The 22708-nt window shown below is 37.2% G+C and overlaps 2 pseudogenes; both read left to right on the forward strand.

Moving 5' to 3' along the window:
• LOC124962348 (soluble calcium-activated nucleotidase 1-like) overlaps positions 1-22708 on the forward strand; it is a 914602-nt pseudogene that overhangs the window by 856355 nt on the left and 35539 nt on the right.
• The window catches only part of LOC124961183 (uncharacterized), an 88319-nt pseudogene that overhangs the window by 49623 nt on the left and 15988 nt on the right, over positions 1-22708 (forward strand).

Genomic DNA, 22708 nt, shown 5'->3' on the forward strand with positions numbered 1-22708 from the left:
TTTTTGTATGCAATTTGTTAAAATTTTGTTGAGAATTTTTGCGTCGATACTCATTAAGGATATTGGTCTGTAATTTTCTTTCCTCGATGTGTCTCTGTTTTAAATATCAGAGTGATATTGGCTTCATAGAATGAGTTTGGGAGGGTTCCCTTCTCTTCTATTTCATGGAATACTTTGAGGAGTATTGGAATGAGCTCTTCTTTAAAGGTTTTGTACAACTTGGCTGAGAACCCATCTGGTCCCGGATTTTTCTTTGTTGGTAGGCTTTTGATGACCTCTTCTATGTCATTGCTTGTAATTGATTTATTTAAGTTGTGTATGTCCTCCTCGTTCAGTTTAGGTAATTCATATGTCTCTAGAAACTTGTTGATGTCTTTGAGGTTTTCTGTTTTGTTGGAGTATAGATTTTCAAAATAGTTTCTAATTATGTTTTGTATTTCACTCGTGTCTGTTGTGAAATTTCCTTGTTCATTCCGAATTTTAGTAATTTGAGTTTTCTCCGTCTTTCTCTTCATTAGTGTGGCTAAGGGTTTATCAATTTTGTTTCTTTTTTCAAAGAACCAACTCTTTATTTTGTTAATTTTTCCGATTGTTTCTTTTGTTTCAATTTCGTTGATTTCGGCTCTGATTTTAACTATTTCCTGTCTTCTACTACTTTTGGTGTTTGTTTGTTCTTCTTTTTCTAGGGCTTTGAGCTGTAGTGTTAAGTCGTTTATTTATTGTTTTCTACTTCTTTTGTTGAATGCGCCCCATGAAATAAATTTTCCTCTAAGTACTGCTTTCATAGTGTCCCAGAGATTTTGATATGATGTGTCTTTGTACTCGTTTACTTCTAAGAATTTATTTATGATGTCTTCTGTTATCCATTCATCATATAATAGTGTATTATTTAATCTGCAGGTATTGGAGAAGTTTCTTTTGTTTATTCTGTCATTTATTTCTAATTTCAATCCATTATGATCTGATAGAGTACAAGGTAGTATCTCTTTCTTCTTGTATTTGCTAACAGTAGCTTTGTGGCATAAAATATGGTCTATTTTAGAGAAGGATCCATGTGCTGCTGAGAAGAAAGTGTATTCGTTCTTTGTTGGATGGCATATACTATATATGTTGGTTAAGTCTAAATTGTTGATTGTGTTATTGAGATCTATGGTTTCTTTATTCAATTTTTGTTTGGAAGATCTATCCAGTAGTGCGAGAGGTGTGTTAAAATTGCCTAGTATTATTGTGTTGTGGTCCATTTGATTTCTGGAATTGAGAAGGATTTGTTTGACGTACATGGATGAGCCAATGTTCGGGGCATAGATATTTATGATTGTTATGTCTTGCTGATTTATGATTCCCTTAAGCAGTATGTAATGTCCTTCTTTATCCCTTCTGACTAGTTTTAGCTTGAAGTTCACATTGTCTGAAATGAGGATGGATACTCCAGCTTTTTTGCTGTGTCCATGTGCATAGTATGTTTTTTCCCATCCTTTCACCTTTATACTGTGTGTATCTCTTTCTATGAGATGAGTCTCTTGCAGGCAGCATATTGTTGGATTTTTCTTTTTAATGCAATCTGCCAATCTATGTCTTTTGATTGATGAGTTCAGGCCATTAACATTCAGGGTTATTACTGTGATATGATTTGTATTCCCAGTCATTTGACTCATTTCTGTTTTTTGACATGATTTGGTTTCTCCTTTATTTGGCTATTCCTTTAGGTTAGTTCCTCCTGTTGGTGATTTGCATTGTTGTTGTTCATCTCTTCCTCATGGAATATTTTGCTGAGAATGTTCTGTAATGCCGGCTTTGTTTTTGTAAATTCCTTTAGCTTTTGTTTATCATGGCAGGATCTTATTTCATTGTCAAATCTGAAAGTAAGTTTTGTTGGGTATAAGATTCTTGGTTGGCATCCGTTTTCTTTCAGGGCTTGGTAAATGTTGTTCCAGGCCCTTCTAGCTTTTAGTTTCTGGATTGAAAAATCTGCTGATATTCTTATTGGTTTCCCCCTGAATGTAATTTGATTCTTTTCTCTTGCAGCCTTTAAAATTCTGTCTTTATTTTGTATGTTAGGTATTTTCATAATAATGTGCCTTGGTGTGGGTCTGTTGTAATTTTGTATATTTGGAGTCCTATAATCCTCTTGTACTTGGGTTTTCCATTTCATTCTTCATATTTGGTAAATTTTCTGATATTTTATTGAATAGATTTTTCATCCCTTTGGTTTGTTTCTCTAAGCCTTCCTCAATCCCAATAATTCTTAAATTTGGCCTTTTCATGATATCCCATAATTCTTATAGATTCTGTTCATGATTTCTTACCATCTTCTCTCTTTGGTCAACTTTGTTTTCAAGATTAAATGTTTTTTCTTCAATGTTGAAGTTCTGTCTTCCAGGTGTTCTATCCTATTGGTTATGCTTTTATGGGGTTTTTAATTTGGTTTATTGTTTCCTTCATTTCAAGGATTTCTATTTGTTTTTTTTTTTTTTCAGTATGTCTAACTCTTTATTGAAATGATCTCTTGCTTCCCGTATTTTCTCTTTTAACTGTTGATTGGTGTGATCATTCAATGCCTGCATTTGCTCTTTCATCTCATTTGCTTCCCTGATTGTTTTAATTATGTACATTCTGAACTCCCTTTCTGACATTTCTTCTGCTGTGCTGTCATTGGGTTTTATTGATATATTATCTAGGTTTGTTTGGGACATTTTCTTCCCTTGTTTTCTCATATTGGTCAGATGTCAATGGGACTCTGAGATATTGCAGATTTCCTCTATTGGCTTATAGTGTCCCTGTAGATTTCCAGTGTATTACCTCCCAGCCTTCAGTAGCCTGAAATCTTGGAGAAACTTGAAAATGCAGTGCTTCCGAACAAAGCTATCTCTAGCCTGCTACTGGTTCCAGGGCTTGGAGCTGGCTCTGTGCAGAAAGGATCTCACTGGGGGGCCTGCTCCAAGAAACTGGCCCTGTGGGAGGAGCCCACTGCCGGAGTGAGCAGGGCTACCTGGGGAAGACTCTAGCTGCCCTGCCCTGCTCTGATAAGCCTTCTCTATCCGTGCCTGCCGCCCAGGCCGAGATTCCCCCATGGGGTGACTCACCACCCCGTGGCTCTATTTTAGTCCAAGTCTCTCAATGCCTCCACTTCTTGAATCCTGGGTTCTGGAGTGACTGGAGATGCAGTCACCCTCTAGCCTGCCATCTGGATGGCCCCGTGGAAAGAGCCTGCAGCCGGAGTGGGCAGGGCCGCCTGGAGTATTCTCTGGCTGCCCTGCCCTGGTCTCAGAGGCTGCCTGTGGGTCGGAGCTCTCCGTTGGCTCAGGGACTTGTGGCTGGCTCTGTGTAGAAGGGCTCTCACTGGGCGGTCTGCTCCGAGAAGCTAGCCTTGAAAGGCGCCTCCCGCTGGAGGTAGCCAGGCTGCTTGGGGAAGACCCTGGCTACCCTGTCCTGGTCCCTGAAGCTGCCTGCCGGCCGGAGCTTGCTGCACTAGCTCCGGGACTTTGAGCTGGTTCTGTGCAGAAAGGCTCTCACTGGGGGGCCTGCACAGATAAGCTGGAGAAGCTGGCCATGTGGGAGGAGCCCACCGCCGGAGTGCACAGGGCGGCCTGGGGAAGACTAGCTGCCCTGCCCTACTCTAATAAGCCATCCCTATCCGGGCCTGCCGCCCAGGCCGAGCTTCACCCGGTGCGGGAGACTCACCTGTGACTCTATTTTAGTCTGAGTCTCTCAATGCCTCCCCTTCTTGAATCCTGGGTTCTAGAGCGCCAGGAGATGCACTCACCCTCTAGTCCACCATCTTGGATCCAACCTCACTGTTTTTTAAAGCAATTTTTCTCCATGTTCATAGCATGAAATATTACCTGAAATTCACTCCTGTCATTTAGCAACTTTTTTGTATTACTAGATTACCACATATAGGTTTTGTTCATTGGTACTATAAGAATGTACATTATTGAATAATTCTGGGATGCTCTATTTTATTGATGTGGAGGTATTTTAGAATTCGTTTGGTGCCTTATTGATTTTTATGATAATATGTAAAAATAAAAATTAGAAGGAAGATATATCTCTCATAATTTTATTGTACATAGAATTGTTTTGTAATAATACACTGTTTTGAAAATGGTTATGTAAAGTTGAGAACTGAACCCAGGGTGTTGTATGCACAGGCTGACACCGATATACCTGACATATTCTGATAACTCAAATCTTTTAAAAAGTACTCCAATTTCATGAAAGAGAACATTTGATGGTTTAACTAATTTTATGTTCCAGTGCTTTGTGCCTAACAGTTTAGAAGAAAAAAAGCAGTATGAAGTCAATGTTTAACTCGTGTTCTTTGTGCTGGGGAGGGAGCACAGGTCCTCAAGCTGGGTAGTGAAGCTCTCAAGTGCTGAGACACATCCCAGTCCCATGAGTACATTTGATAGTCGTCGTTTTTGGAATGGCATTATACACACTCACAAAAATTTTGGTGTTTCATTTCAGTAATTTTTTCCTTATTCTCAAATATTATTTTTGGTTCATATTTTCTACCCTAAACGTGACAAAGTAAGTGCAACACAGTCAAAGCCAGATGCCACAAACTCTACCAATTTTCACGATGAAACATTGTATACAACACACTATTGATCGGTACTTTTCCTCCACTGAGCAGACTGGTTTGCATCTCCAAGGCAGTGCCTGTCTTATCTGAATTATAATTCTTACCACATTATCCTAGCATAATGCTTATTACTCAGACATCAAAGATTGATCTGAAAATCTTTTCTCCAAGTGAAATGCCCTGTCTTCCTTCTGTCTTCTGTAAGTTGGAGGAAATACTCAACTTCCTCCAATTCTTTTCATTTTCATTGAGTATTGTCACAAGTTGTTTAAATATACACATCATTCTTTGGGTTCTTGTTCCACAAACTGTTCTTTGCACCTTTGGGATAAAATACATATATTTTATTATATACTAACTGGTGTAGAGTTCTTTCATGCATAAGCCATTTGCAGTTTAACATTGAAATTCACACATGACAAACTTCCTTAATTTGATTATACCTGAGTGTATATTTATTTCCTTATAACAATTGAGTGCTCCAGAAAAAGAGGCAATGATATCAAATTTTTCTTTATACCATGAAGAGTTACGAAATATATGGAAAGTGTGTATGTATTAGTTAAATTTTTTTGAAGGAATGCTTTTCCAACACATCATTTAGAGTAAGATCCAGTGGACGTTCAGTGTACCCTCTTGAAGTGAGTGAGATCATATTTGTATTTGTTATGCCTTACTCTTGTTGATTTCACTATATTTCTGTTTTTTAACATCTTCTTTTCAGCTCTACCTCTCTTTCAAGTGAGCAGTATTTTGAAGAAGAAACATCATAAAGTCAAGGGAGAAGAAAACCTTTCCGTAAGTCTCTGCGATAATCCATCCATTTGCTGGGTTGTGGTGTGGTGTGGTAGGCAGCAAAGGACACTTTATTCCCTCCCATCCCCCATCAGAAGCCAAAAGGCAGAGGGATAGAGACCAACCTCCTAGTTGCACTGCTCAAACCTAATACTTAAGAGGAAGACGGGCTTAGCCATGAAGCCACAGTGGGCTTCCAGATCCTCCATCTCAGATTGGACACTTACTCAATTTCCAATAGAAGAAGCCACTACTTGACTTGGTGTCCCAGAAACAGGATGCTCCCTGCAGACATGGGAGGAGAGCCACACATTACCATAGGCAGATATATCTTTTAAAGAGAGATGGAGAGGCAAGCCAGAGCATTCAATGTGATCCATCCAGCCACTAGGTAAATCTCTCCTCTCATGAAGAAGGGAGAGAGTCCAAGTCCTTACATGGAAGCTTGAGGCCAGGGAAATGAATTTTCTGCTACCATTTCTGCCTGGATTTAAATTATGCTTGAAATGAGGGCCTTGTCTGTGTGTATTTGAAAACATGACTAGAAGTATGGTAGATGGTAAAGAGAAATTTGTTTTGTGCTTTGAATTTTGCTCTCATTGATTTCACCACATGGATAATTCCTTTGTGGATTCCTTTTGGGAAACTAAGTCTTACCTTGAATAAATGAAGAAATTCTTTAAAAAGAGAGCTTTCTCATTTTAAGCTTGTATGGTTCAACAATAGGGGTTCATCCTTCAACAGATACCTTAAAGTATCTGTGCTTGATAAATAGGGAATAAATGATTGCTTCTACTAGAGTTCATGGTATTTATTTGTATTCCTTTATTTTATTCATAATATTAAAGCATCTTACATTGGAGAGTTACCCTTGTATATGTCATGACTAAACATTTTGATCCTCAGGACAAAGTTTTGCATATACATTTTCTTGCAACTATGTTTAAAAATCCTTTTTCTTCACTGAGTATATTAGTGTCACCCTGGAACTCCAGGCTCACTAACAGTCTAGAACCATTTGACTTTGTGACCTCTCAAGCTATCATCTCCCTGAGTATCCATTGGCTCTTTTATATTTTTTTATCCACACTTTTTTTATTGTAAACAAATGGGGTACAACTTGTTTCTCCGGTTATACATAGAGTAGAGGTGTACCATTTGTGTAATCATACATTTACATAGGGCAATGCTGTTTGATTTATTCTGTTATTTTATCTCCCCCCATACCCCTCCATCCCCTCCCACCCTCTTTTTCCTCTATACAGTTCCTCCTTCCTCCATTCTTGCCCCCCTCCCCCTCCATTATGTGTCATCATTCACTTATCAGCGAGATTATTCATTTTTGGATTTTTGAGGTTGGCTTATCTCATTTAGCATGATATTCTGCAGTTTCATCCATTTGCCTGCAAATGCCATAATTTTATTATTCTTTATGACTGAGTAATATTCCATTGTATAAATATACCACAGTTTCTTTATCCATTCATCAATTGAGGGGTATCTAGGTTGGTTCCACAATCTGACTACTGTGAATTGAGCAGCTATGAACATTGATGTGGCTGCATCTCTGTAGTATGCTGATTTTAAGTCCTTTGGGTATAGGCCAAGGAGTGGGATAGCTGGGTCAAATGGTGGTTCCATTCCAAGTTTTCTAAGGAATCTCCACACTGCTTTCCAGAGTGGCTGCGAGTGGCAAGAGTGAAAGGAGTAGGATTTATGTAAGAGAGAAGAAAAGAGATAGAACTCTCTAAGGGCAAACAGGGACCTGACAGGGGTTGCCCTCTATTTTCTTTTGAAAATTAATTAGAATGTGGGAATTTTGTGAACAAATTTCAGAAAGTAAGGGAAAACTGGCAAAGAATAAACATGACTCCTTTCAATATAAGATTGAAGACTTATTTTGCACACACAGCAATGCTGTGTTGATCAGACTGTTCTATAGAGTGGGTCCTTGAGGTATCATTCTGGAGAAGATGTCCCATTCAATATAAACAGTTCTGTTTCATAATTTCACCTGTTTATTAACCTCCATACAGTCATTCCCCAAAATGATGATATTGGGTGAACATGATTTAAGTTATTGGGTATTTATAGGTCAAGACACAAATCTTTTCTGAATGAGTATATTAGCTAAATTAATATGTACCTACACATAATCATCTGCATATGATATAATCTTAAATTCCTTAAAGAAAGGTGGGGTAAGGGGATCTCATGAAAATAAAGGAAGATCAGCAGAAAAAAAGGACCAGAGAGTGGGAGGAGGGGAGAGAAGGGGGAAGTGCTGGGAAGTGACATTGACCAAATCATAGTTATATTGTGTGCATGTATGAATATTTGACAACAAATCCCATCATCATGTACAACTCTAAGGCACCAATAAAAAAATTGTGAAAAGAAAAAAAATTTTAAATGTGAAAAGAGGAAAAACAAAGTCCTTGTTTTCTTTTTATATGAAGTCACTATTCTGAGCTTGGTGATCTATACTCTATGGGCTATAATAAACAGGAGTTGACTGTGATTTATACAGGAAACAGTACATTAAAGAACTGTAATATCCAGGTTAAATATCTATAAATCACCAATTTCAATCACATAGTATTTCAACACTTAATTTTAAGAATGATTTTCTTTGATAAAGATGATTTTGATTATGAATTAATGTGTCTTTAAAGAAACATCCAAACCCTTTTCTCATCTAAAATTCATGTGAAAATTTTTTTCTAATTTGTATTAAGTACATTTTATTCCATGATTTTCTACTACATTCAACTTAACCAATAGCATTCCCTATAAGCAGGCAGAATCAAGTAGTAGAAAGAACTTTGGAACAGGAAGTTCATAGATTTGGGTTGATTCTAAAAGTCTGAATGATCTTGAAAATGTTTCCTCTTCTGGAAAAAGAGAACTGTTTGAACTGTCTGATTTCTAAACTTTCTCCTAAAGCAAAAATATCTGATAAGAACAAATCTATAGATAAAGATTCAGGTCAATTTATCATTTGGCACAAATTCATACCCTGTGATAAATGTTTTGGGAAAGATAAGTGCATCCTCAAATAGTAAAACTACTCCCTTCCCAGGTTTCAAATAGAGAAATTTGAAATTATTCACTTCATAGCAAGGAAGCATGGAAGCCAAATCTAGTACTGGGCAACCCCTCAATTCTCTCATTGTGAAGACATTGTGACCTACAGGACCAGACACCCTCATCAGCATGGCCACTTGAAATTGGTTGATTCCAGAAGGGAGTCTGATTACACCTATGAGGCCCCATGAGGATTGTGGCACCTTTCTGTCCAAGATGCAGTTGACACTGGACTAATGATACATAAGCATCTTCTGCTCTTTCTCTTGTCTCCTCTAGTTTTAATTGCAGCTGGAATATTCCAATGAATGTAGCAGAACCAAAGAAAGACCAGCATTATTTTTCATATTAAAAATGTTTCCATATTTATACAATTCCTATGCTTTGCAGAAACCTATGCAAACTATGTTGCACAGTTTGTAGAAGAATTTCAAGTTGTAAACTAATTAGAAAATTCAGTTTATGCCATTGATGTGTTTCCCCCACTTCATGTCTCCAAGGTCTCTGAATCAATATTAGAACAGTATCAAAAATAGTTGACTCCGCTTGGAAGAATGACTGTATCCTTATTTTTCTGCACTCGAAACAGTTAGACAAACCACTGGTAACTTAATTACCTTAAAAAGTGGAAAGTCTTCCCCATTTGCTGATGAATTACATTTATATGTCAACAAAGGGAAATATGCAAATATCTAGTCCATTTTGTCTCCTGCTGGACTTTACCTTTGAACTAATAATTATAAGGAGTTAAGACTAAATTATTTTCTTTCTGTTGTAAGATATATATCTCCCCCAATTATTATTCCTTGTAGATAATTTCTAGTTTTTCTTGGTGAATTGGTTAAGGGGGAAACTTGCATTTCAAAAAATGTGATGAAATAGCTTAAACATTTCAGGCACATAGTTGACTGAAGTGACTAGTAGGAGAGAGTCACTGGATAAAGCATTTGTTTTACCTACTTGTCATTAAGGCATATGCAAGAAAATGCTCTGAAAAAGGATTATCAGTGTGACAGTGAGGTGCCAACTGACTCTGAACTTGTTTTATAGGTTCTATAAAATGATATTCCTCTTAACCGAATAATTAACTCTTTAATTTTCTAGTCACTGGCCTTTGGAAGCAATGCTATCAAGACAGTACTAAATCTCAGATACTGCATTAATCTCTGGGATATATAAAGAACTAAAAAAAACCTAATGCCAAATAAATAAATAAATAAATAAAACCCAATCAATAGATGGGCAAAGGAACTGAACAGACACTTCACAGAAGAAAAAATAAAATCAACAAATATATGAAAAAGTGTTCAACATCTCTAGTAATTAGAGAAACTAATTATTAAAACTACACTGAGACTCCATCTCATTCCACTCAGAATGGCAATTATCAAGAATACAAGCAACAATAAATGTTGGAGAGAATGTGGGGAGAAAGGTACACTCATACATTGCTGGCAGGACTGCAAATTGGTGCAACCACTCTGAAGAACAGTATGGAGATTCCTCCGAAAACTTGGAACCACCATTTGGTTGAATTTAGGTGGGGCAAAGAGATACTCAGTAATCAAATAATAAATTAATATAAGAGGGAGAGAGGAAGGAAACACCAAATCAATGCAGAAAAAATTCTACAATGAGTAAAAGAGCAAAATTTTAAATGAAGATACAATCAGTATTACCCACTGATTTTTCCTCTTTTTTTTTTTTCAGGTTTAGTATATATAGCTTCATGCAGCATTATTTCTGATGCTTTCCTAATTTAAAATGTTAATATTTTGATATTTCATTTATCATGAATTTTTTGCTCTAAATTTGATTTTAAAATATTGCCTTCAGTTTTTGTTTTTGTTGTTGTTGTTGTTTAATCTTGATTACTTAGGTTTTGGTATCCTCATAAGTCTTGTGCCAGAGGTGTTCTGGCCTTCCTCTTGTTCCCACCCTGATTTTCTACATTCTCAGTGCCTAAAGTGAGTGTAAAATTCCAAGGTCACACAGCCTGTGGGTGGGGTGGGGTGGTTTGGGTTCAGCACAGGACCTCACTTGGCCTTCCTTTGAGGACATTTCTTATGGTGGAATCTAACAGTTCTGGGGACAGTTGTTTTGTTGCTTTCAAGTCTGGAATCTTCCATAGCCTGAGGTGAGATGGGGGTGATAACTCTGAGTTACAGATCTCAGAGTGGAAATTCATCTTTGATGGTCATTCAGAAATAAGTCAAAGGCTAAAATGAGAGAAATGTTTAAATTTTGTTTGACATTGTTAGATAAGACTCAAATCTACAGTGAAAGGGAAAAAACTTATAATGTAAAAACATATCCTCTAAGTGGTAAATTCTGAGAAGAACCTATTCTTGTATAGCTCAACAGTGCAAAAACAAGTTCTCTTACATGGTTTGAGTGCTGATCTGTTTATTTATGTGATACAATCAAGAATTGTGAGACACAAGTATAGATCTTGGAAGAGGAGCCATGTTTTCTTTCTGGGGAGGACAGTTCTGAAAAGGCAGTGGATAATAGTAAGAAGGAAGATTTACTTACAGAAGAGAAGAGGAGTGTTGAAATCAGGTATTTGTAGGAAGGTCTAGTAAAGTTAAAAGAGCTCATGTCAATGAACCCATAACTCAGTGAAGCAGGACCCTGGGACTGGTGGTATGGTGAGGGTGGGGAAGGAAATGGCAAAGACCAGTGGATGGTTTTGCAATATTCTTTGTGCCATGCTTTGGATCAGTGTCCTCCAAAGGCACTAAAGGATTGGTCTCCAGTCCTTAGTGCTGGCCTCCAGCACTGGAGGTGAAGCCCATTTGGAGATCTTCTGGCCATGTGTAGACATGCCCTCCTGGCACCCCTTCCCCCCCTCTCTCTTTCCTTCCCAGCATCCATAAGGTGAGCATTTTCTTCTACCACACACCCTCCACCATGATGTGTTGCCTCAACACATTCCCAAGCAACAGGTCAACCAACAATGGATTGAAACCTCCAGAACTGATCCAAAATAAACCTTTCCTTTCTTTAAGGTGATCATTCTCAGGTATTTGTCACAGTAACACAAAACTGACTAATACAGTATGTCTTATAGTCAACAAGATACAGACTCAAGAGTTCTCTAAAATACAAGATCCATCAATAGAAAAGTCAAAAATTAAAGTGATATTTTGATCATTATACTCTTACCCAACTCCTTGACCTGATTTCTGTCTTGTTTTATTTTACTGTAACCATATTCACTCCTCTGCTTTAGTGAGGAGTCTTGGGTTCAAGATTGGTTCTACCCTCCACCTTTCTCCTTCATGGGTAAATGTTAGCCACAAATCTTGCACACTCTGTTTCTAAAATGGAGGCTGCAAGTCAAATGATTCTGAAGAATCTTAAGGGTGCATTTGACAGGCTGGGGTGGGGTGGGTCACTGGGTTAAAGTGGAAATCTGGTCTAGTTTGTGGAAGTCTCTGACTTCCAAAAAATGGGGAAAAGTGGACCTATTTTTGCCAGATCTGCTGCTGGGTGGGGAATCTTTCTGTCTGCCAAAGTATAATGTCTAGAATTTTCCATGTTTTCTGATTTTTTTTCTATAAAAACTGAGTTCAAGAGAACATATTTGCAATGGGAACAGATCTAAGATTGCGTAGTGGGATGAATATGAATCTAAGATTTACTTAACCAAATGTAATTTTCTACAGCACATTGAAAGTTTTCTAAAGGGCAACCATTGCATTGCTGCATTTATATTTTTAAAATCATGTTAATCTAAGTGCCATACTAGCTAGATTGTTAATTTAAAAATGAAACAAAGCAAAAGGCTTATATTGAAGGAGAATTGAGAACAACATCAGAGCTTGGGTGGTACTTGATATGCTAGAAAAAAATAAAAGAGGAAAGAATCTATCCATATTTGTAAAATCACAGAACACTGTCAATGGAAAAATCCAAGAAAGAAAGAATATTTGCCCAAAATAAAATGAATGATTTATCAAATCACTATATGTTCTATGAGAGTAACTTTTAAAAACATTTCTTTAAACTTCTGGTGGCAAACATCACACATCTTGTAGTAAAAGAATTTTCTGGAGAGCATAGGCAACAAAGAAAGTCCATAATCTCAGTGATGTACATCAGCTAATTTATCAAAGCAGCATAAAAGCTTAACTTAAAATTGGAATTCATAGGTAACTCAGTCTAACTTACAGGGACCAGGAACAGAATCATCTGTTTTCTCTGCACCTTGCTCTGTGGTTTCAGCTCCTTCCCAATGCAGCTTTTCACTAATCATGTAATTGAATCTGTCTTCATTTTCTTCACTGATCATCCTGGTTTAACGAACTTGGGAAATATAATGAAACCTGTTTGATACCTGGTCACATTATTAGCATCAGCAGTCTATTTTCCCATTCAGATTTCATGCAAGCCACGAACCTTTGAGAATCATAGCTTTGGTTTGGTTTGGTGACAAAACATTGAAAAAAAAAATGCATCCACATAAAAAGTCCATAGACCCAAAGACTATCAATAACCCTGGTTGACCTAGTTAATACTGTAGTGGGAAAAGAGGGAGTGGGTACAGTTGAAGAACACAGTTCTAATAATAAAACTTAGAATAAAACTTCTAAGACTGAAGTTTTAAAAATTCAATTCTTTGTTTGAAGTGAAAACAACTAATATTTGGCCCAGACAGAGACTATATCTGAAATTAAACAATTTCTTCTTTAAATTTCAGATACCCCAGTTAAATTGACATTAAACTCAATGGGTTTAAACTCTATGAATTAAGGTTTATTAAGTTCTGCCAGTTCCTTTTGCATTCGTTTATAGTATTTTATTTTTAAAACAACCACTTGTCAGTATTATAGAATGTAGTAGACAATAAGAATTGACTTGGAAAGAGTTTTTTATTCTGTTTCCTATGTGTATTTTTTAGTAAAGTGCTACATGATGCTCCTTGTTCTTTTCTATTAGTTATTTAGTAGGCAGATCAATGAGATTCATATTTGAAACATGTACACAAATTTTCCAAATTATTCTTTGCCTCTATTCACAGTGGATGCCAAATAAGTCTTTGGTTCATAGTGAATCTTTGTGTTTCTTTTTATAGGGTCATGCAAAGCAAGGATCTTTTCTCTAACTGAGCTTTAAAAACATTCCTGGCAGTGTCGATACCAAAATAAATACAAGTTCCATTCCTGAAAATGAACATGGAATTGAATCGACTATAAAAGTGATGTTGCAACTCATTTCAGCAAAGAGAAGTCCTAAAATGAAAAACATGTTTCTTCTGTCATGTGTCATACAAGAAAAAAAATGGGAAAAAATAAAATTGTAATGTGTTCCTAATTAAATTCCTCTTCTTTACTATAAACATATCTTTCTCCAACAATGACACACAGAAATATGTGTTGCCATTCTTGAGTACTGAAGATGTTTCTTTTTTCAGTTTTGGTTCTCACCATTGGACATAAAAAGAGAAATTTATGTATGCCTATATCTGAGTGATGACGGGAGATGCGTCTACTATTTACATGCATGTTTCTTGACCACCATTTTAATCCTGAAAATAAAAGCATCATGAGATGTACTTCTTGGAGGAATTAGGGTTGGAGATATTAGTCTTGGTGTCACGTTTTGGTCAATTCACAAATTGATGAATTGACTAGTTAACAATGTTAGCAATTTTCAAATCACAACTTGAGGTTACTTATATGTATATTCTGTACAAAATATTTTGTAATTTTAGCCAATAAATTTATGGAAATTCAAATGAAAATGAATCAATCTATGTGAGCAAATCTACATTTTTAAAATAATGGAACTAAATTAATCACTTACTCGATAAAGACAAAATATCCATGAATTCAGTCATCGTTCCTGAAAGCAAGTCAGAAACCTCTGTGGACAAGGGGTACTGAGTTCAGGGAGCAGGAAGCCTTGGGTGGAGAAGTGAAGGAAGGTGGGCTTCACTTTCTCTGCTCTCTGACCTGGCAGGGCCAGTCTTTCTCTTAACTTGCTCATCTTAAAAATGATCTTAAGAGCACTTGCTATTTCACTATGTGGCCTCCCAGGGGCTTTCTGAACAAAGTTGTTAATTAGTATGTCATATTTCCCAGTCAATTATTTTGTTTTGATTTGTTTCCAGCTTGCCTCCACCCAGGCTCAGAGACCTCAATTTCACTGCTGGTAAAATAAATGAAATCAGAATTATTAACAGACGCCATGCCATAAATTCCTATGGGCTCCAGCCAAAAGCATGGCAAACTTTAAGGCTGTTTAGGAGAGTTAATAAGATAATCATCACTAAGTAGCATTTGGAGGTTAAGCAGAGGGTTAAAATGACAACATAAATAGCCTACCTGCCCACTCAAAGAGGCACTTATACTGTCATTTCTCAAACTCTGATCTTCTAATCTCCTTTTTCAGAATTACTTGTGAGTTTATTTGCAAGGTAGATAAAGTAAAAGCAGACCCTAGTGAATGAAAAGCGCTAGGGCAGACATTGGGGTCTGCGTTTCTAAATAAGCTGGGGGGCTGCTGAATCCGATTTAAAAATTTCATGTCAGATTTTCTGTGTAGCAGCTCTTGGGGACAAGCTTGAGCCTGAGTCTCAGATCTGGAATAGGTAGCTGGTGTCATTGGCTCTTCTTCTCCTCGACCTCCTTCTTCTCCCAGTTGGACAGCTAGTTTACAGTTCTCAGTTCAGATGCCTGACTACTATTGTTATTTTTATCGGTTAGCAGACAATTGATTCTTGGGGTGATGCTGTCCAGAATACAATAAATGACATGTGTTACTCAGCATGAGAGGCATTGGACTGAAAGGGAAGTCTTTCACATTTCAGTGGGCTCATCTGGTTTTTGACTGTCTAGAAGATTCATTCTCTTTCCCTTTACTCATTGTCAGGTATTTACCTTCAGGAGAGGGAGATAAGTGTCCCAGGTTGCATTTGTCAGATTCTACATGACAATGACATTCTATGCCCATTCTCCCTGTCACTACCATTAAATTTAGAGATTGATGGAGGATCCTAGCAGGTTGTGGAGAAGCCATGGAAGGTTTTACATTGACTTTGCAATAGGATCCCTGATTAACCATAATTGATTAATTCATTTTTAAATCTGTCATTTTGGTCAGCAAACATATGAGGACAGATATGCATTAGGAGGAGCAAGAAGACCCACTGTGACATTGTGCAAAACACTTTCTTGGTTTCATTATGTAAAACAATGGTATGATCTTTATACCAATTTCACAGGGTAGATGTAAGGATAAAGTGAGATATGTAGTGAAAGTATTCTGTAAACTGTAATGAGCAAGCATTCTGGTTTTCAGGAGGAAGATGTTGTGGTAAAGGTTGTGGGAACGCAGGGGTCTTTAAGACCCCCTATGAGACTGCATAATAAGACCCATCAGATGCAGTCTCATTAGGGTGTTGACTTCTATGTGAGTGACTATCACCTAAATGTCACGAGTGCAAGAGTGCAAGGGTGTCTGATGACTTGATCTGGGGTCACTGGGAAATGTTCATGGCGGGGCATGATGGCATGGCACAGGAGCTATGAAGTGTAGTAGGATTTCAACTCACAGGTGATGCTAGAACAGGAGGACATCTCTAGGAGAGAGAGAACAACAGAAGGAGTGACATAAAACAGGAAGGATGGAAGATGGCAAAGAATGGATAAGCCTCCTGGTCTCCATTCCATCTCCACCTTGTGACCACACTCTTACATGTGGAAGCAGGAAGGTTAGATAGAAAAGTAGCATGGCAAAAAGTAGCATAGATGTAAATCTAAAGTCAGAACACCTCTGGAAATCTAGAGTCTTTTCCAGGAAGCTGGAATTGAAGCAATCTTAAAACTATAAAATGTGCATGTTGGTGCTAAAATATTTCACAGTAATATGCACACAAGGATAAAACATGAATAGCTGTTAGGATTTTGCTAAATTTCTGTTCTTAGTCTGTTGAAAATAACAATGGTTTGAATTTTCACAAGTTTTTTTTCCCTCTACAATTATCAATTAACTTTTTCACCTGCTGACACACCGCATCATAGTGGAAGTTCTTATTTAAATAATTGGCGACTTGCTTTGATTGAGAGTTTATGTAGACATTTGTCTTGGGAGTTACTGCAGATATCACTTTCCGAGCAAAATCTATTTGTAACATATTCAAGATATTTGTAATATCTGTAAGCATTTGCATGTAAGAAAGTGGAAAATTGGGACTGAGGATATAGCTCAGTGGTAGAGCACTGGCCTAGTATGTACATGAAGCCCTTGTTTTGATTCCCAGTACTGAAAAAAAAAAAAAAAAAGAAAGAAAGGAAGGAAGGAAGGAAGGAAGGAAGGAAGGAAGGAAGGAAAGGAGGAAATAATTGCAAAACTTCTTGCTTTACAGCATAAACTCTAGAATCAGACAGCCTAGGTTTGTAACCCTGCTTTATTGTTCTGTGTGATCTTCAAACAGTTACGTAACCTCTCTGTGTCTCAATTACTATCTGCAAAAATAATTGCTAGCATCCATCTTATATGGTTGTTATGAAGGTTAATAGGACCTGATAAATGGTAAACTCTCAATAGATTATAGCTATTCAGTTCAACCATTTTAAGATGACACCTATTTAAAGGTATAGTGTTTTCTAGGTTCATAACAGTGTTTTTAAAATCCTGCTTAAAATTAATAACTTTTAGTACAATTAAGTAATAAAATTTTAAAAATCATTTTTATGTAAAAGAAGTTGCTTTTATGAGTGATATGTACTTTAGAATTCAGCAAGAATTTTTTTAGTACAAAATACTCTTTTATCTAAAAATTAAAGTTTGTATTGGAATTAAGCTTTTCTCTGCCTGCCAATTTATAAATAATTATAAGCAGTTAGTTTCTGAATATGAGTTCTAACATCAAACTTTTGACACAGATATTTATGCTCTTATATTTAAAGAGATGTCAACTACAGAATACACTAGGATTAGAAAATTTGATTTTGAAGGTTCTCCTCTGTATCTGAAGAGTTCGCATCTGCATGTTCAACACCTATATTTCAAAAAAAAATTCAACTGCATCTGTACTGAATATTTTTTGTCATCATTCCCTAAACAATATGGCATAACAATGATTTACATATATTTTTGTGGTATTAATATCATAGCTAATCTAGAAATTATTTAAAGGATATGGGAGGGTGTGTGTAGGTTATATACAAATAATATTTCATTTTATAGAAGGGACTTGAACATCCATGGATTTTGCTATCCATAGTGGTTTTTGTAGCCAATCCTCCATGGATACTGAGGGATGACTGAATTTTTATTAATAATTCAGTAAATTCATTAACACTTTTCTAATCAGCACCTGCTAGGTGATTCTATAATGCAGTAGTTCTCAAGCTTTGGAATGACCTGAGATTCATTAAAGCCCCCATTGCAAGTCTCTACACTCAGAGTATCTATTTCAGGAAACTTCTTCACATTAATGGCCAGGCTGCCTCCCTTCTTCCCTCTCTTCCTCCCTCCCTCCCTCTTTCTTCCTTCTTTCCTTACTTCCAGCTATACTGCCCAGGCTGACCTTGAAACCTTAAATTCCTGGGCTCAAGTGATCCTCCTGCCTCAGCCTCTTAAGTACCTGGGAATAAAGGTGTGCACCACTGCACCCAGTTAGATTTGTCTTTCCAACCAGTGTTTAAGTGATGTTGATGATGCTGGTTATAGGACAACACTCTGAGAACCACTGCTATCATTCACAATAAGAGGAACATTATTAGAGTCATATTTTCTTTTTTATACATATTTAATTTTATTGAGATAAATTCTTAATTTCTCATTTGAGTAGAATTCTTAAAGAAATATATCATATATTTTTTATTCTCTTTGATCCAAGGGGCAACTATTTTTTGGATAAGTATTTAACTTTGGATTCCAAAGGTCAAATAAAATCTAGCAAAATCTACTTTTCAGAAAGCTATTTCTGGTCTGATTCTGAGGTCCTTAATCCATTTTGAGTTTAGTTTCCTGCATGGTGAGAGATATGGGTTTAGTTTCATTCTGTTGCATATGGATTTCCAATTCTCCCAGCACCATTTGTTGAAGAGGCTATCTTTTCTCCATTGCATATTTTTGGCACCTTTGTCTAGTATGAGAAAATTGTATTTGTTTGGGTGTGTGTCCGTGTCCTCTATTCTGTACCATTGATCCACCTTTCTATTTTGGTACCAATACCATGCCGTTTTTGTTACTATTGCATTGTAGTAGAGTTGAAGATCTGGTATTGCGATACCCCCTGCTTCACTCTTTCTGCCAAGGATTGCTTTAGCTATTCCGGGTTTTTTATTCTTCCAGATGAATTTCATAATTGCTTGCTCTATTTCTGTAAGGTACATCACTGGGATTTTAATTGGAATTGCATTGAATCTGTATAGCACTTTTGGTAGTATGGTCATTTTGACAATATTAATTCTTCCTATCCAAGAACATGGGAGATCTTTCCATCTTCTGAGGTTTTCTTTCAGACCAGAGACCTTGCATCTTATAGAAGAAAAAGTAGGTCCAGAGCTTCAACATTTTGGCTTAGGACCAGACTTCCTCAACAGGACTCCCATAGCACAAGAAATAAAAGCAAGAATCAATAACTGGGATAGATTCAAACTAAAAAGCTTTCTCTCAGCAAAGGAAACTATCAGCAATGCAAAGAAAGAGCCTACAGAGTGGGAGAAAATCTTTGCCAATCATACTTCAGATAGAGCACCAATCTCCAGAATCTGTAAAGAACTCAAAAAACTCTACACCAAGAATGCAAATAATCCAATCGACAAATGGGCTAAGGAAATGAATAGACACTTCACAGAAGAAGATCTACAAGCAATCAACAAACATATGGAAAAATGTTCAACATCTCTAGTAGTAAGAGAAATGCAAATCAAAACCACCCAAGATTCCATCTCACCCCAATTAGAATGGCGATTATCAAGAATACAAGCAACAACAGGTGTTGGCGAGGATGTGGGGAGAAAGGTACACTCATACATTGCTGGTGGGGCTGCAAACTAGCGCAGCCACTCTGGAAAGCAGTGTGGAGACTCCTTAGAAAACTTGGAATGGAACCACCATTTGACCCAGCAATCCCACTCCTTGGCCTATACCCAAAGGACTTAAAATCAGCATATTACAGAGATACAGCCACATCAATGTTCATAGCTGCTCAGTTCACAATAGCCAGATTGTGGAACCAACCTAGATGTTCTTCAATTGATGAATGGATAAAGAAACTGTGGTCTGTATATATATATATATATATATATATATACACAATGGAATTTTACTCAGCCATAAAGAATGATAAAATTATGGCATTTGCAGGCAAATGGATGAAATTGGAGAATATCATGCTAAGTGAGATAAGCCAATCTCAAAAAACCAAAGGATGAATGATATCGCTAATAAGTGGATGATGACACATAATGGGGGGTGGGAGGGGTTAGTTTTAGGGTTAGAGTTAGGGTTAGGGAGGGGGCAAGAATGGAGGAAGGAAGGACTGTATAGAGGGAAAAGAGGGGTGGGAGGGGTGGGGGGGAAGGGAAAAAATAACAGAATGAATCAAACAGCATCACTCTGTAAATTTATGATTACACAAATGGTATGCCTTTACGCCATGTACAAACAGAGAAACAACATGTATCCCATTTGTTTACAATAAAAAAACGAAGCTCAAAGTTAAAAAAAAAAAAAGAAAGCTATTTCTGGATTCCATTGGCAATACACTTTTTTTTCTTTTAAAACTTTCTGTATCGAGACTTCTTGCATTTTCTTTCTCCTTCTTACCACACCTTTTTGAAGATGATGTCAATTTCCTTTTATGGAATCTTAGAATTTTATTTTGTCTGAGTGAATTCTAGAAACATCATTTCCTGTACCTACCTGCATATTGTCTATAATCACAATGAATCATCATTTGAAAGTACAATTTGTGGAATGTGACACTCTGAATAATAATCCTTGTTGGAAGGAAATATTGCTCATCTGGTAAAATATGTGTTAATTTCATGGAGAAAAATGTGGAACAAAAATGAAAATACTCTCAACCCATGTACACATCAGAATTATAGAGCCACATAAAAATGCAACCATTATTTAAATAAAACTTAGAATGTGACAGATAATGAAGGACAAACTATTTACCTATTAAAGTCTTGCCACTAATTTCCCCTCATGTGATGGCACCAAATGTACCTAATGCTGGCCCTTAGAACTTGATTGTCTTCTGTAATTTTACCCCAGTGACCAATTATACTCTATGTTAATTTCTTAGGCACCTTCTTCCATTTCCCCCTCCTGCTTCCTCTCTTCATCTTGCTCATCTCCCTTTTCTTCTGAGTTATCTCTGTTTTTGAAGCTGCCCCTCTACCTCAAATCCCTCAGGGTGATGGTTCTTCCCTTCCCTACACAGGACTGCGCCAGGAATGAGTGATAATTGTGGAGTTTGTTGTTACTGCCACCTTTTCATTACCATTCCTTCCCATTTTTGTGGTTTTCCTTTCATTCCAGGGTGGGGGGAAAGCATGATTTAGTAGACAGAGCTTGGCATTAAAATCAAGCTCTGGGACTGGGATGTAGCTCAGTGGTAGAGCGCTTGCCCAGCACGTGTGAGTTCCATCCCTCGCAATGCCTGTCCCAACCCCCCTCCCCGCCCCAAGAAGAGCTCTGGTCACAGTTTAGCTATCAGCTTCAAGATCTGTATTAGAAAATTCAGATTCCCTATCAATTTACGCCATTTTATTTGCTTTATTTCCTAAGTTTGTAGTGAGAACCAAATTAGACAATGTAGGTGAAAGTGCTTGATAACCTATCTGTCAGGGCCAGAATTAGGGTGAAACAAGGGAGGTACTTACTGCGACAAGTTTAAGGAGGCAAATGCTCACAGTTCAGGGTTGTGTGCGGGTAGCCTTTCATTTTTTGTCTGTGACTAATTGTCATTTGCAACTCAGCTGTGACCAATGGGTTAAAATCTTAGCATGAATGACTGCCATTAAATAGATGAAATACTCTTATTTCTCCCAGGGTAGATGCACTTAACAGATACTGCATTCTCAGGATTAAAGAAAGTTCTTAGCTACTGGGGGACCCCTTCAAAAATTTTGCAGTGGATACATAGTAGCCTACCCTACCCATAAATAAGACCAGTACTTGATTTGAACAACACTGAGCTAAGAGTACAAGGGAGAAAGAAACTTGGAAAGAAGCTTGCACATTTAAAAAGAATTTGCATCTAATGAGCTCCTTCTCAGAATAGTTTTCCCAGTAGGGCCCTCAAAATAAGCTTTAAAAGAATTTTACTATATTAAATTCAGAACCCACATCAAAAAATAAAAGCAACCCCCCACACACAATTAAAACAGAAAAGCCCTTTCTGTGACTTACTCTACAAGCTGCTATGCTTCACAAGAAGACTTAAAGAAAAATTTTTTCTGCCTCATATAACATTAAGACAAAGTTTACTACATAGTGACAAAGCTAAATCATCTCCAGAGGATAGAGTTACTTGCTCACTAATGACTATCATCTGCCAATAACTAGTATGTTATTAATACTTGTAAAGCTGCCTGGACTAGAAATCCATTACTAGCAAAAGTACAAGTCCATTTTTATTCTAGGTAATTAATCTAATTTGACTTTCTCCTGATCATTGTGGAGGAGAAATGGACGCTGACTCTCTTCTCCATGAAGGACAAATAGATCTTCAGAGAGACTTCTCACTGAATGGACTTAAAGCCATAGGCCCCCTTATTTATGCCTCTCTGTGTTGAGTGAATTCTCCAAGAGCAGAAATGTGTCCAGACTAAGCATGCTAGCAGAGGTTACCTAGTGCCTGACATGGTGTGTAAGAAAGGAAATGGAGAAATGGACCTGGAGAGGTGAGCCAGGAAAGCTACAAGAACCAGGTTCCCAACCCCAGAGGAAAAGGACAATAACCACACCCAATCTGTTCAGAGATTACAAAATTGGGATCTGTAGTATTTCATTCTTGTACCTCTGTTGCTTCCTTCACAGAGAACTGCAAAGGCATTAATGTTGCTATAAATAAGATCACGCTTACAGAATAAATTTCAAAAGTGTTGATTTCAGCTCTTTACTCAATCTCTGCTTAAGAAACCTCTGGCAAAGAAAATGCATGGTTGAGGGTGTGTTTACAGGGTTCTAGTCAGTCTTCTTCTTCTACCAAAAGCGAATTAAGGGGCTGGGGAGATAGCTCAGTCGGTAGAGTGCTTGCCT

The sequence above is a fragment of the Sciurus carolinensis genome, chromosome 12, assembly GCF_902686445.1.
Source record: "Sciurus carolinensis chromosome 12, mSciCar1.2, whole genome shotgun sequence".
Lineage (NCBI taxonomy): Eukaryota > Metazoa > Chordata > Mammalia > Rodentia > Sciuridae > Sciurus > Sciurus carolinensis.